The 15046-nt window shown below is 43.4% G+C and overlaps 1 protein-coding gene across 3 annotated transcripts in view; it reads left to right on the top strand.

Annotated features, from left to right (window-relative positions):
- Positions 1–3759: 3759 nt before the first annotated feature.
- RIMS2 (regulating synaptic membrane exocytosis 2) overlaps positions 3760–15046 on the top strand; it is a 680796-nt gene continuing 669509 nt past the window's right edge. For all 3 annotated transcript variants that reach the window (XM_056522548.1, XM_056522549.1, XM_056522550.1), the window contains exon 1: positions 3760–3786. The gene's annotated coding sequence lies outside the window, so the exon portion shown is untranslated. The remainder of the gene's footprint in view (positions 3787–15046) is intronic.

Raw genomic sequence — 15046 nt, forward strand, 5'->3', positions numbered from 1 at the left:
GTTTTTGTTTTTTATTTTATACAAGTACAGTATAAGCCCATAGATTTTTGTTGGTGCTGTATTATGAATCCATAAAAATCACATGCCCATATGTCTCTTAAGCGTGTATGTACCCAGAACGATGATGGACTTGGTGTCCCATGTCTACCTCCTGCTTCCCAATGTACATTGGTAATATGGTTCATCCAGTACTATGTACACATGCTGCATTTCGGCTCACAACAACATTCAGATGTGTCCTTCCTTACCTTTCCTATTGGCTCCGTGTATCCTGAGATGACTGATGGAATATGATCAGATCATGATTTCGGAATCCTCTTTTGGGAGATGTTTATGCCATATTTCTACATGATATGAATTGCCGCCTATTGAGGGTATTTCTCGCATGTCACCATAATGTATTGACTTTGTATTATGATAAGTTGATGTTCTTAAAGAGGATCTGTGACCAACAAAAAAAATTAGGGTTTACTGTCATTAAATAGATTAGGGTCCCCTTATCACACACCTTTTTACAGTTTCCTAATACGACCTTCGGTTCCTGAGATATGAGGGTTTATAGTTTGCCTGACAATTTAGGGAATCAGTCAGATGGGCGTGAACTTAATTTTAATAAAGGGAGTGGCGATCAGGTGATGGGTGGGATTATACAGTCCTAGGTTATAAATGTTGTACATTACGGGGCTTTTATGCCTGATACCCCATCCTGACTTTATAATCCTGCCCATCACTCCCATTATTAAAATTAAGTTCACGCCCATCTGACTGATTCTCTGAGTTGTCAGACAAACTTTAAACCACCATATCTCAGGAATGGAAGGTCTTATAAAAAAACTGTAAAAAGGTGTGTCATCAGGACACCCTACGCTATGTAATGGTACTGCAATCAAATTTGGTGGGGGGGGGGTCACAGGTCCTTTTTAATGGGGTATTCGCAACTTTAATTGAAAGTTATCCCCTATCCACAGAATAGGGGTCGACGCACTGATCGTTGGCTTGGAGGGGGGGCAGTTTGACCTTTAGGACCCCCGCCGATCACAAGAATGGAGGAAAGTTGTCTCCCAAATTAATGGTGCACAATTATTTATTCTATATGGAGCTACTAAACATTACCAAGTGCTGAGCACAGCAATTTTCCTCAATTCTTGTGACTGGTGGAGGGTCCAGTGGATCAACTTGGTATTCCCCATTCTGTGGATAGGGAATAACGTTTGGAGTTGGGCATACCCCTTTAAATAAATTTTCTGAAAGATAAGGGTGGACACATCTATGCTCATTTCTTAAAGCAGCACTCTAGGAAAGTAAAAGAAATTAGGTAAAGTGTATATATACAGGAATAGAAAAACAGAGCCAATTTCTTCCAATAACAGCACCTCATTTGTCCTCAGGTTGGGTGAGGTATTGAAGCTCAGTTCTTTTAAAGGGGTACTCCGGTGGAAAACTTTTTTTTTTTTTTTTAAATCAACTGGTGCCAGAAAGTTAAACAGATTTGTAAATGACTTCTATTAAAAAAATCTTAATCCTTTCAGTACTTATTAGCTGCTGAATACTACAGAGGAAATTATTTTCTTTTTGGAACACAGAGCTCTCTGCTGACATCATGACCACAGTGCTCTCTGCTGACATCTCTGTCCATTTTAAGAACTGTCCAGAGTAGGAGAAAATCCCAATAGCAAACATATGCTGCTCTGGACAGTTCCTAAAATGGACAGAGGTGTCAGCAGAGAGCACTGTGATCATGATGTCAGCAGAGAGCTCTGTGTTCCAAAAAGAAAATAATTTCCTCTGTAGTATTCAGCAGCTAAAAAGTACTGGAAGGATTAAGATTTTTTAATAGAAGTCATTTACAAATCTGTTTAACTTTCTGGCACCAATCGATTAAAAGTTAATGGAGCCAAGTTGTAATACCACACACAACCTGAGGACAGATGTGGTGCTGTTTTTTTAAACAGCCATGCTGATGCTTTTCTTACCCGGGGCCTTTTTTCCCCCCAATAATTCCATTCTGACCCCCCTGCTCTCCCACATGGCTGTCCTAATCCCACAGCGACTGCCATGTGGACCAGAAGTCACTTTCTGTATGCCTTTCTTTGAGAGTTACATTGATCACCTCATAGAGACGCATAGAGAAAGTGACTACCCTACAGCAGTTTCTGTGGGATTCCGACAGTCACTTGGGTAAGCAGAGGGACCGTAACAGAATCATATTGGAGAAGTAAACCTGCGGGGTAGGAAAATGATCATGGCTGTTTCGTTGAGTAAAAAAATCTCCCTGTAGTGCTGCTTTAAAGGGAACCTGTCACGTTGAAAACACAGTCCAACCTGCAGGTACCATGCTATAGAGCAGGATGAGCTGATCAGATTAATATATCATTTACTGGGGAAAAGTTCCAGGATAACTAGCCATTTATTCATGTAAATCTCTGCTCATTTTTGGCTAAGTAGTCATGTGGGCGGTCCTACGTATATACAGAGAGCTGCCAATCCCTTAGAAGCACCACCCACTTGACTACTTACCAGAATGAGCAGAGATTTACATGAATAAATATAAGTTATCCTGAAACTTTTCCCCAGTAAACTATATATCTATCTGTTCAGCTCATCCTGCTCTATAATATGATACCCTCAGACTGGGCTGTATTTTCGTTGTGCCCTGTTGTCTTAGGGTCTATTCACACGGCAGATTTTCCGTTTTTCGCAGAATTCCACCTCTAATTAAAAGCCCATAGACTTCTATGGGATTCCGCACTTCCATTCACACTTCTGAATTTCCGCTTGCGGAATTCCGCAAGCAGAAATTCAGAAGTGTGAATGGGAGTGTGGAATCCCATAGAAGTCTAGGGGCTTTAAAGGGGTATTCCAGGAAAAAAACTTTTTTCTATATATATATCAACTGGCTCCAGAAAGTTAAACAGATTTGTAAACTACTTCTATTAAAAAATCTTACTCCTTCCAATAATTATCAGCTGCTGAAGTTGAGTTGTTCTTTTCTTTCTGGCAACAGTGCTCACTGCTGACATCTCTGCTTGTCTCTGGAACTGCACAGAGTAGAATAGGTTTGCTGTGGGGATTTGCTTCTACTCTGGACAGTTCCCAAGACACGTGTCATCAGAGAGCACTTAGACAGAAAAGAACAACTCAACTTCAGCAGATCTTAAGTACTGAAAGGATTAAGATTTTTTTTAATAGAAGTAATTTATAAATCTGTTTAACTCTCTGGAGCCAGTTGATATATATATATATATATATATATATATATATATATATATATATATATATAAATTTTTTCCTGGATAGCCCCTTTAATTTGAGGTGGAATTCCGCAAGCGGAAATTCTGCCGTGTCAATAGACCCTTAGGCTGGGTTCACACTGCGGAATCTCTGGGCAGAATTTCTGCCAGAGATCAAGCCGGCGGCACCAGGACCATTCAGACTGCATTACCGTCCCCATAGATGTCAATGCATTTCTGAGCAGATCTCCCAAAAAGATCCACCCAGAAATGCATTGCCGTCTATGGGGACGGCAATGCAGTCCGCGTGGTCCTAGTGCCGCCGTCTCGATCTCCGGCAGAAATTCTGCCCAGAGATCCCGCAGTGTGAACCTAGCCTTACAGTTCACCCAGTTTTGTTCCTACCATTCTTGACAACAGTCTCCATTGATAACTGGTTATATATATATAAGCCCCCCGCAGTATATTCCCATCGGGGCATTTGCTGTATGTTGCACTCAGCTGTGCACACTTATTTTTTTAGGGTGAAAGAAGAACAAAAACCTCAACTCTCACAGTAAGTAACTCTTCTCCCGGTGCGGTAGGCTTGACTCTTTTCCTCTTTGATGTTTTTGTTTTGCTGTGTTTTACGCTTCCTGCGGTGGTGTTAGGTGACTCGAATCCTCGATAGACCGCCTCTACTTTGTCTTGTGCTTCTTGGCTTGTAAGATGGCTGCATGCAGCTTTCTTACCCCATCCACGCCCGTTGGATGTAGACACCTTTTGCCTGCTTGTGGACTAGTTCTTCCTCCCTCTCTCTGGCTGAGTTTCGATGCTGCCATTCTTCTCCATCGGCTACTAGCTTTTCCTTCCTGCTTGTTTGTAGTGATTTGGGGGAGACAACGCCTGTCACCTGTTCTTATGGTTATAAAGTTGCATTATTTGCTTATTCAAACAGGTGGTTTCCCTTTAGCGGGATCACTGAACTGGTTAATAACGTTCTACTGCCACAACCAAAGCAGCAAAATGAGAAGGAGCCTGAGAAGTAAGTAAGCTGCTTTGTATAGATTAAGTACAACCTCTGCAGCATTTGTGTATACTACAGGATGGTATGTGGGAAATGCTCGGAGATGCTCCATACCTGTTTACCCCTATAGCTCTGCATTGCACTTTGCTCGTTATTATTTTTGTGTTTTTTTTTACCAGTAAATTTAGGGAAGGGAAACCCCTGGGGCCATAGTAGGCCCTTTATATAAATAGCTGACTCTTAGGTTAAGCACAGAATTAAGGGCAAGCAAGTTGCCCTGATTCGACTCTTCATTTTCTGCAGCCTCAGGAAATTCCTGCATATAACCTTCGCCAATCCAAATTAGGGTGCACGCACACCACGTTTTTGTTATACAGTACCCGTATACGGTTTCAAGTTAAAAAATGTACGGAACTGTATAGAAAACCGTATGCATTGACCTAACATTGTAAACCGTATGTCAAAGGCTTCATCCGGTTTAGTCTGTTTTGTGTCTTATACGGTTTTGTCCGTTTTTTTTACCCGTACCCAAAACCGTAGTCTACCACGTTTTTTTGGGCCGGGTGAAAACTGCATTTAACCGTATACGTTTTTTTTTTTAACATGGGAGTCAATGGGAACCGTACAGAACTGTATGTGCGCACGGTTCCATCCGGTATTCACCATACGGTTTTTGACTTTGCACAGTTTGTTTTCTTGGAATTTCAATCGAACAAGTGAAACTTTATTCAAAATGGAGTGAAAAGTTAAAATTGTATACGTTTTTTTCTTACAAAACGGATGCAACCGGACGTCATTTTGCAAACCGTATAGGGGTTAAAATTTGTACACACGTTTTGATACAGTTTAGTCAGGTTTTGAGGAATCAGTTTTTCATCAAAAACCTGATACAGGAACTGTATTGCAAAAATGTGTTGTGAATGCAGCCTTGCAAAAAAAAAAAAGCAAAACACATACAAAGGCATAACAGGTGCAATGAATGCACACAGTTAAAGGGGAAGTACAGGGTGAATTGAAATAATCCTTTTGTAATCCTTATTGTATGTTTTATTTCACCTCCCCACAAGGGCCCTGTGTAAGGAGGTTGATATTATAATATTCTAAAAATTATTTGTCTTTATTACATATTTTTAAAATAAATCTTTTTCATCATAAATTTGAAGCACAGTTCATCATGTACCAGTATATCTGGTATTAGTCTGGAGGCTTATGCCCCCCCCCCCTTTTTCTTCTATTTCTTTATGAATTGAAATAAGGTTTGGTCGTATACAGAAAAAGCGCCACTCTTGTCCGTTGTCTGTTTAGGGACCTGCAGTGTAGGCGCATTTACTTTAAGGAGATTATACTGAAATACTAGATTTAAAGGGGTGGAAAACTTTTTTTCTCAAATCAACTGGTGCCAGAAAGTTAAACCGATTTGTAAATGACTTCTATTAAAAAATCTTTACCCTCCCAGTACTTTTTAGCAGCTGTATGATACAGAGGAAATTCTTTTTCTTTTTGAATTTCTTTTTTGTCTTGTCCACAGTGCTCTCTGCTGACACCTGATGCCCGTATCAGGAACTGTCCAGAGCAGGAGAAAATCCCCATAGCAAACCTATGCTGCTCTGGACAGTTCCTGACACGGACAGAGGTGTCAGCAGAGAGCACTGCGGACAAGACAAAAAATAAATTCAAAAAGAAAATTATTTCCTCTGTAGCATACAGCTGCTAATAAGTATTGGAAGGGTAAAGATTTTTTAATAGAAGTCATTTACAAATCTGTTTAACTTTCTGGCATCAGTTAACTTAAAAAAAAAAAAAAAAAAAAGTTTTGTACCAGAGTACCCCTTTTACCTATAGAAAAGAGTGGCATTGTTGCTAGATGAAAAAAAGGAAATTGTTTTTTTTTTTTTGCTAATTCTGGGCTAATACCGGTAATTATAGAGTAAAAATTTCCTATTATCTACAAAATTTACCTGCACATTGATGTTTCTTATGCAGGAGTATTAAAGACAGCTTTGTATAGATTTGCCCTTTGGGGCAGTTGTTGTAGAGGCCATGGTGGCTGTCTCAGAAAAAGGCTTAGATTTTTTTGGTTTCAACAAATAAAGCTCTTTTATTGTCTGATATTTCTATAATTTTTGAATATACTTTCTGCTACTTCAAGATCTCTGCTTGAAGTTGTTAACCCCTTATTATAGGGATATTCCAGGAATAAACTTTTTTTTTTTTTTTAATCAACTGGCTCCAGAAAGTTAAACAGATTTGTAAATGACTTATATTAGAAAATCTCAATCCTTCCAGTAGTTAATAGCTGCTGAAGTTGAGTTGTTCTTTTCTGTCTGACCACAGTGCTCTCTGCTGACATCTCTGCTTGTCTCACGAGAGTAGGAGCAAATCCCCATAGCAAACCTCCAATGCTTTGGACAGTTCCTGAGACAAGCAGAGGTGTCTGCAGAGAGCACTGTTGTCAGAAAGAAAGTTCAACTTCAGCAACTAATAACTATTGGAAGGATTAAGATTTTTTAATAGAAGTAATTTACAAATCTGTTTAACTTTCCGGAGCCAGTTGATATATATATATGTGTGTATATATATATATATATATATATATATATATATATATAAATAAATAAATAAAAAAAAGTCTTTTCCTGGATAGCCCCCTTTAATCCATGACATACATACATATATAACCATCATTAAGGAGAGGATGGATATATGTCATATTTAGCTGTACTCATGAGTCTAACTCCTTAGATGCCATGGTAAATAGCAACAGCGGCATTTAAAGGAGTACTCCGCTGCTCAGCATTTGGAACAAACTGTTCTGAACGCTGGAGCCGGGAGTTTGTGACATCATAGCCCCGCCCCCCTCATGATGTCACACCCCACCCCCTCAATGCAAGTCTATGGGAGGGGGCGTGACAGCCGCCACGCCCCCTCCCATAGACTTGCATTGAGGGTATACTCCTAGTACAGTGATTCTCATAGTACAGTCTATTGGAAAATCCGAATACGTTTTCATTATGTGGTGCATAAACCTTATTTGCTAAACCAGGGCTAAGAAATAGGTAAATTAAAGGGGTATTCCAGGAAAAAACATTTTTTTATATATCAACTGGCTCCAGAAAGTTAAACAGATTTGTAAATTACTTCAATTAAAAAATCTTAATCCTTTCAGTAATTATGAGCTTCTGAAGTTAAGGTTGTTCTTTTCTGTCTTAAGTCCTCCCTGATGACACGTGTCTCAGGAATCGCCCAGTTTAGAAGCAATTCCCATAGCAAACCTCTTCTAAACTGGGCGGTTCCCGCAACACGTGTCATCAGTGAGCACATAGACAGAAAAGAACAACCTTAACTTCAGAAGCTCATAAGTACTGAACGGATTAAGATTTTGTAATAGAAATAATTTACAAATCTGTTTAACTTTCTGGAGCCAGTTCATATATAGAAAAAAGTTTTCCCGTGGAATACCCAACAGCAACCGGAGGATTTATCTTACTGGTAATCTTTAATTTCATTAAGGGAACTGGTTATTGGTCCTCTCAGGTACCAGGGCCATGGAGTAACTGATATTGGAACTTCTATAACTTTCCCCCCAAACTTAGATCCCCAGGCTTGTCTGTTTTCTTATACACTCCTATATACTAAGGCCATGTTCACACAGCAGAATTTCCAATGATTTGTTTTCAATGAGATTCTGCTGACATGTCATAGGGACATGTGAATAGTTTTTATTGGTTGGGGTTTGAGTGTTCAGACCCTGAACGATCGCTAAAGCAAAGTGGGGGGAGAAGCACACAGCTGCGCACTTCTCTCTTTGCTCGGTGTCTATTTAAGCAAGACGGTCCCATAGACTTACATTATAAAGCCGTCTTTGTCACATGACACAAAGCCGAGAGAGAATGCGGTAAGTGCGCACTTCTTCCACCTGGTTCTCATGATCAGTCAGGGTCTAGACCAGTGGTCTCCAAACTGTGGCCCTCCAGATGTTGCAAAACTACAAATCCCAGCATGCCCTGACAGCCAACGGCTGTCCGGGCATGCTGGGAATTGTAGTTTTGCAACATCTGGGGGGGCCACAGTTTGGAGACCAGTGGTCTAGACGCTCATATGTCTCTATGATGTATAAAAACAAGTTTTTTTCTAATGACAGGGACCCTTTAAAGGGTACCTCTCATCAAAAAAACTTTTGCTATATTATAGATTAATGTATGCAGAATAACTTTACAATTGCAGGTTATTAAAAAATATGCTTCTTTCTATTTAATTTTCCACTTTGAAGAAATGACCACTAGGGGTCTCCCTACCAGTCCTAGCAGCAAGCATTTCAGACTCATGCTGGAGTCCTAAACTCTACGAGCTGCCAGTCTGCTTTGTTCACAAAGGAGAACACTCAGAGCTGCCAGCCTGCTTTGTTCACAGCCTGTTTGGCTGTGAACAAAGCAGGCTGGCAGCTCTGAGTGTTTAGGACTCCAGCATGAGTCAGAAATGCTTGCTGACAGGACTGATCGGGAAAAATACAATAGAAAGAAGCATATTTTTCATTAACATGCTATTGGAAAGTTATTCAACATTCATTAATCTAAAATATATCAAACGTTTATTTGATGAGAGGTACCCTTTAAGACTCTTTTTCATTAGCATAGCTATAAATTCCCATTTTCGTTACCAAAGACTAATGCGAGAGAGAACAAGAGCGTGGCTGTGTACGAGGTGTGATGGCGTACGATCTCACAGTCTGTTCTAGACATGTATATAAATAAACAGCACATTTTTAACCTCTTAATACATCCCAACAGCTCAGCAGGGAATGACTAGAGAAGTGTGTCTATTTAAAGGAGCGGACGGAGAGGCGTTTCCCACTTAGTCGGCTCTGGATCCTTATTGTCATTCATAAAATGGTTTTTACATCTGTTAGTGTCAGGATAATAAGGTCCATATAAAGTTTAACAAAGAGGCGGCCATCTGTTCATAGGCGGTGTAGGTAGCATGCAGGTTTGCCTTCAGATTCTTTGTTCAGCTGACAGAGACCGGTGACTGCGCAGCTGCTGCAGATGACGACAAGGAGATACTGACTACTTACTTGCCGCTGACGGCTTTAGGGTGCGTTCACACTGAGGAATTTACTTTAATTCCTCTTTAAGGCTGGGTTCACACCACGTTTTGTTAAATACGGTTCCCGAATACGGCTGGGAGGAGGGGGCGGGGCTTAATCGCGGCGCCCGCACTCAGCCGTATTCGGGAACCGTATTTAATGTATGTCTATGAGCCGACCGGAGTGAACCGCAGCCTCCGGTCGGCTTTGTTTTCGGCTGTATGCGGTTTCCTGACCGCAGGCAAAAACGTGGTTGACGTGGTTGCATACGGTCGGGAAACCGCATACGGCCGAAAACTAAGCCGACCAGAGGCTGCAGTTCACTCCGGTCGGCTCATAGACATGCATTAAATACAGTTCCCGAATATGGCTGAGTGCGGGCGCCGCGATTAAGCCCCGCCCCCTGCTCCCAGCCGTATTCGGGAACCGTATTTAACAAAACGTGGTGTGAACCCAGCCTAATTCTCCGCTCAGAAATAATTAACATTTGTTTTTGCCATTGACTTCAATGTATTTTACTCTGCACTGTTCACACTCGCGGAATTCCGTTCTGTTTATTCTTCTTGCGGAATACGCGAGCAGAAGTCCATTGAAGTAAATGTTAAAAAAAAATTACACACGAAATCGTTTTGTCGTGGAATTCTGAGCAAAATCTTAAAAAATAGTCAGCCCGATTTGGTCCTCCCACACCCCTTACCATTCTGCGCGAATTTCCATACGATTTCCAGACAAAATGAAAAGACTGCATTCCGGACGGAAATTTTTCAGCTTGAATTCCTGGAGAATTCTTCAGTGTGAACATACCCTTAGACCGATCAACACTCCCGTTATCCAAAGATGTCACTTACACCTCCAGCCCTGTAGGGGTGCAGTTTTGTATGACAAGTGTGGTGACTAATGGCGTGTTGTAGTGTACTGTTGGATGCACCTACAGATAGACAATAGTTCGTGAAGCCAGAAGTGTAACTCACCACACTTCAAGATGAAGTGGTTCTGCTGGGCCAGGGAAAGACCCCAGATGCAAGGTTACGGAAAACCACTAACCGCTAAGGAAAGTTACAGGCAGATGTTATAACCTCAGCAATACAGTCATTCAACAGCAAGGCAGAACAGAGAGTTGTAGAGGTAGTCAATAGTTTATTGGCTGGGCACACTGTAGTATTCTCCACGAAGGGGTACTTCACTGGCCAGTGTTCAGAAGTAAATGTTCCGAACGCCGTTTTCATGCTGCGGTGGTTGGCCACGCCCCTCATTACATCACGGCCACGTCCCCTCAATGCAAGTGTATTCACTTTGGGCCTTGCCTGGTGAAAAATATCTCCACAGGTTAGGAGATAAGTAGCCCATCGTGGGAGTCGGACCGCTGGGACCCCCCGTGATCTCCTAGCTGTACTCGGGTCTCTTCGGTGCTCCCATAGGAATAAATGGAGCTTGTGCTGGCTGCAGCATGCGCTCCTCACTGAGCGCTGAGCCCCTTCCTGGTGATCGCGGATGGCCCCAGCGGTCGGACCCCCCACGATCAGCTACTAATCCCCTATCATTATTTTTTTTCCAGAGATCTTCTTTAATCCATAATTTGATAATCTGGAAAGTCAGAATGCTATACAGTGTAGAATTTCTCCTAGATCGAAACCAGAAAATTGAGCAGAGATAAACAATAAGTGGATCTTTTCCTATTTTTGCTTTTTCTCCTGAAGATTCTTGAACCTCACCGATCTGATTGTCTCACATGTTTGGAGGTTATATTGGCTGGGATATATACAGTATTAGTGCTGGAAGCAGGGAAAATGGTGAAGTGTAGGGATTTAAGTGACAACTGTATCAGAACATTTCCAAAATGGCCAGTTTTATGGCTTGTCTCGGTAGGCTGTGGTTAGCACCTCTCAAAAGGTACTATATTTTTCTTAGGCTATGTTTGTCATATATTTAGCAAAAATAGTCAAACGTCATGCCAATGTATACCACAGTGTACCTGTTCTGAAACTGTTGATCACACAAAAAAAACTAAACATATGCTTAGAAATGGACCAAAAGTTGTAATTTTAAAGCCCTCTACCCCTACTTCTTTTTCTTTAGTTTTCTGACTCTGTACCTAAGAGTGGACGGAGAGAAGGATTGGGAATTTTGGGTTTTAACTGACTCATTTTAACTGGGGTGCTGCGTGCAAGATCACGGGGGTCCCCAGCAGCGGGACTCCCGCGATCAGGCATCTTATCCCCTATCCTTTGGATAAGGGATAAGATGTCTAAGCGCCGGAGTACCCCTTAAACAACATTTTAAAGTGTACCTGTCATTTGTTAAAACCTTTTATATAATGTATATAATAACATTATATGTATATTTGTGATATACATTGGTTAAAAAATGTGTATATTTTTAGAAATAGCAGCTGATTGTCTCTGTGCAGAGATAAAATACAGGAAGTGTGAGCAGGACAAGCAGGGCTCTGTACACCGAGGACAAGCAGGGCTCTGTACACTGAGGACAAGCAGGGCTCTGTACACTGAGGACAAGCAGGGCTCTGTACACTGAGGACAAGCAGGGCTCTGTACACTGAGGACAAGCAGGGCTCTGTACACTGAGGACAAGCAGGGCTCTGTACACTGAGGACAAGCAGGGCTCTGTACACTGAGGACAAGCAGGGCTCTGTACACTGAGGACAAGCAGGGCTCTGTACACTGAGGACAAGCAGGGCTCTGTACACTGAGGACAAGCAGGGCTCTGTACACTGAGGACAAGCAGGGCTCTGTACACCGAGGACAAGCAGGGCTCTGTACACTGAGGACAAGCAGGGCTCTGTACACTGAGGACAAGCAGGGCTCTGTGTACACTGAGGACAAGCAGGGCTCTGTACACTGAGGACAAGCAGGGCTCGGTGTACTGAGGCTCTGTGACATGCCCCCGGCTCACATAGCAGCCTGATTAACAAGCCAGGTGCCTGCACAGAGCCCTGCCTCTCCCTCCCAAACCTTGTATTTTGTCTCTGCACAAACTGACAGTAGCAGCAGGGACAAGGCCTTTTTTCCACCCAAAAATATACACAAGATTTTAACCAATGTATAGTACAAATATACATATAATGTTATTATCTACACTATATAAAAAGGTACACTTTTAACTTCTAAGATCAACTGAAAAAGCCTGTGGATTGCCCCTAAACACCAACTTACAGGTGGGATTTACATGAACTTTACCTTGGAAGAATCAGGACATAATGGGAGGAAGATTGCTATAGATAAGTGGTCTCAAAACTTTGCACCTCCAGATGTTACAAAATTGCAACTCCCAGCATACCCCGACAGCCATTGGCAGCATGCCCAGCCATGGCAGAAACGGGTTGTCACGATGCCGGCTGGCAGGTAGTGGATCCTCTGTGCCAGAGAGGGATTGGCGTGGACCGTGCTAGAGGATCGGTTCTAAGTCACTACTGGTTTTCACCAGAGCCCGCCGCAAAGCGGGATGGTCTTGCTGCGGCGGTAGTGACCAGGTCGTATCCCCTAGCAACGGCTCAACCTCTCTGGCTGCTGAAGATAGGCGCGGTACAAGGGAGTAGACAGAAGCAAGGTCGGACGTAGCAGAAGGTCGGGGCAGGCAGCAAGGATCGTAGTCAGGGGCAACGGCAGGAGGTCTGGAACACAGGCTAGGAACACACAAGGAAACGCTTTCACTGGCACTAAGGCAACAAGATCCGGCGAGGGAGTGAAGGGGAAGTGAGGTGATATAGGGAAGTGCACAGGTGTAAAGACTAATTGGAACCACTGCGCCAATCAGCGGCGCAGTGGCCCTTTAAATCGCAAAGACCCGGCGCGCGCGCGCCCTAGGGAGCGGGGCCGCGCGCGCCGGGACAGAACTGACGGAGAGCGAGTCAGGTACGGGAGCCGGGGTGCGCATCGCGAGCGGGCGCTACCCGCATCGCGAATCGCATCCCGGCCAGAGGCGGTATCGCAGCGCCCCGGGTCCGTGGAACCGACCGGAGCGCTGCAGTGAGAGGAGTGTAGCGAGCGCTCCGGGGAGGAGCGGGGACCCGGAGCGCTCGGCGTAACAGTACCCCCCCCCTTGGGTCTCCCCCTCTTCTTGGAGCCTGAGAACCTGAGGACCAGACTTTTGTCCAGGATATTGTCCTCAGGTTCCCAGGACCTCTCTTCTGGACCACAACCCTCCCAATCCACTAAAAAGAAGGTTTTCCCTCTGACCTTTTTAGATGCTAAAATTTCTTTGACGGAGAAGATGTCCGAGGAGCCGGAGACAGGAGTGGGGGGAACAGATTTGGGAGAGAAACGGTTAATGATAAGTGGTTTAAGAAGAGAAACATGAAAGGCATTAGGAATACGAAGAGAAGGAGGAAGAAGAAGTTTGTAAGAGACAGGATTAATCTGGCGCAAAATCTTGAAAGGACCAAGATAGCGTGGTCCCAACTTATAGCTAGGGACACGGAAGCGGACATATTTGGCGGAGAGCCATACCTTGTCTCCAGGGGAAAAAATGGGAGGAGCTCTTCTTTTCTTATCCGCGAATCTCTTCATGCGTGAAGAAGCCTGTAAGAGAGAATTTTGGGTCTCTCTCCATATGATGGAAAGATCACGAGAAATTTCATCCACAGCGGGCAGACCAGAGGGCAAGGGGGTAGGGAGGGGGGGAAGAGGGTGACGGCCGTACACCACGAAAAACGGGGATTTGGAGGAAGATTCAGAGATTCTGAAATTATACGAGAATTCGGCCCAAGGTAGAAGATCTGCCCAGTCATCCTGGCGGGAGGAAACAAAATGTCGTAAATAGTCACCCAAGATCTGGTTAATTCTTTCTACTTGTCCATTGGATTGAGGATGGTATGCAGAAGAAAAATTTAATTTAATCTTGAGTTGTTTACAGAGAGCCCTCCAGAATTTAGACACAAATTGGACGCCTCTATCCGAGACGATCTGCGTAGGCAACCCGTGAAGACGAAAAATGTGTACAAAAAATTGTTTAGCCAACTGAGGCGCTGAAGGAAGACCAGGAAGAGGGATGAAATGTGCCATTTTGGAGAATCGATCAACGACCACCCAAATAACAGTGTTGCCATGGGATGGGGGTAAGTCAGTAATAAAATCCATACCAATCAGAGACCAAGGTTGTTCGGGGACAGGCAGAGGAAGAAGAAAACCAGCGGGCTTCTGGCGAGGAGTCTTATCCCGGGCACAGATAGTGCAGGCTCGCACAAAGTCCACCACATCAGTCTCTAGAGTCGGCCACCAATAGAAGCGAGAGATGAGTTGCACAGATTTCTTGATGCCCGCATGACCTGCGAGATGGGAGGAGTGACCCCATTTGAGGATTCCGAGGCGTTGGCGTGGAGAAACAAAGGTCTTTCCTGGAGGAGTTTGCCTGATGGAGGCTAGAGAAGTGGAAATCAGGCAGTCAGGAGGAATGATGTGTTGAGGAGAGAGTTCAATTTCAGAAGCATCTGAGGAACGAGAGAGAGCATCGGCCCTAATGTTCTTATCAGCCGGCCGAAAGTGAATTTCAAAATTAAATCGGGCAAAGAACAGAGACCACCTGGCCTGACGAGGATTCAGCCGTTGGGCAGACTGGAGGTAGGAGAGGTTCTTGTGATCGGTGTAAATAATAACTGGGAATCTTGATCCCTCCAGCAGATGCCTCCATTCCTCAAGTGCTAATTTAATGGCTAGAAGCTCTCGATCCCCGATGGAGTAGTTCCTCTCCGCCGGAGAGAAGGTCCTGGAAAAA

This window comes from Hyla sarda, chromosome 5 (assembly GCF_029499605.1).
Source record: "Hyla sarda isolate aHylSar1 chromosome 5, aHylSar1.hap1, whole genome shotgun sequence".
NCBI lineage: Eukaryota > Metazoa > Chordata > Amphibia > Anura > Hylidae > Hyla > Hyla sarda.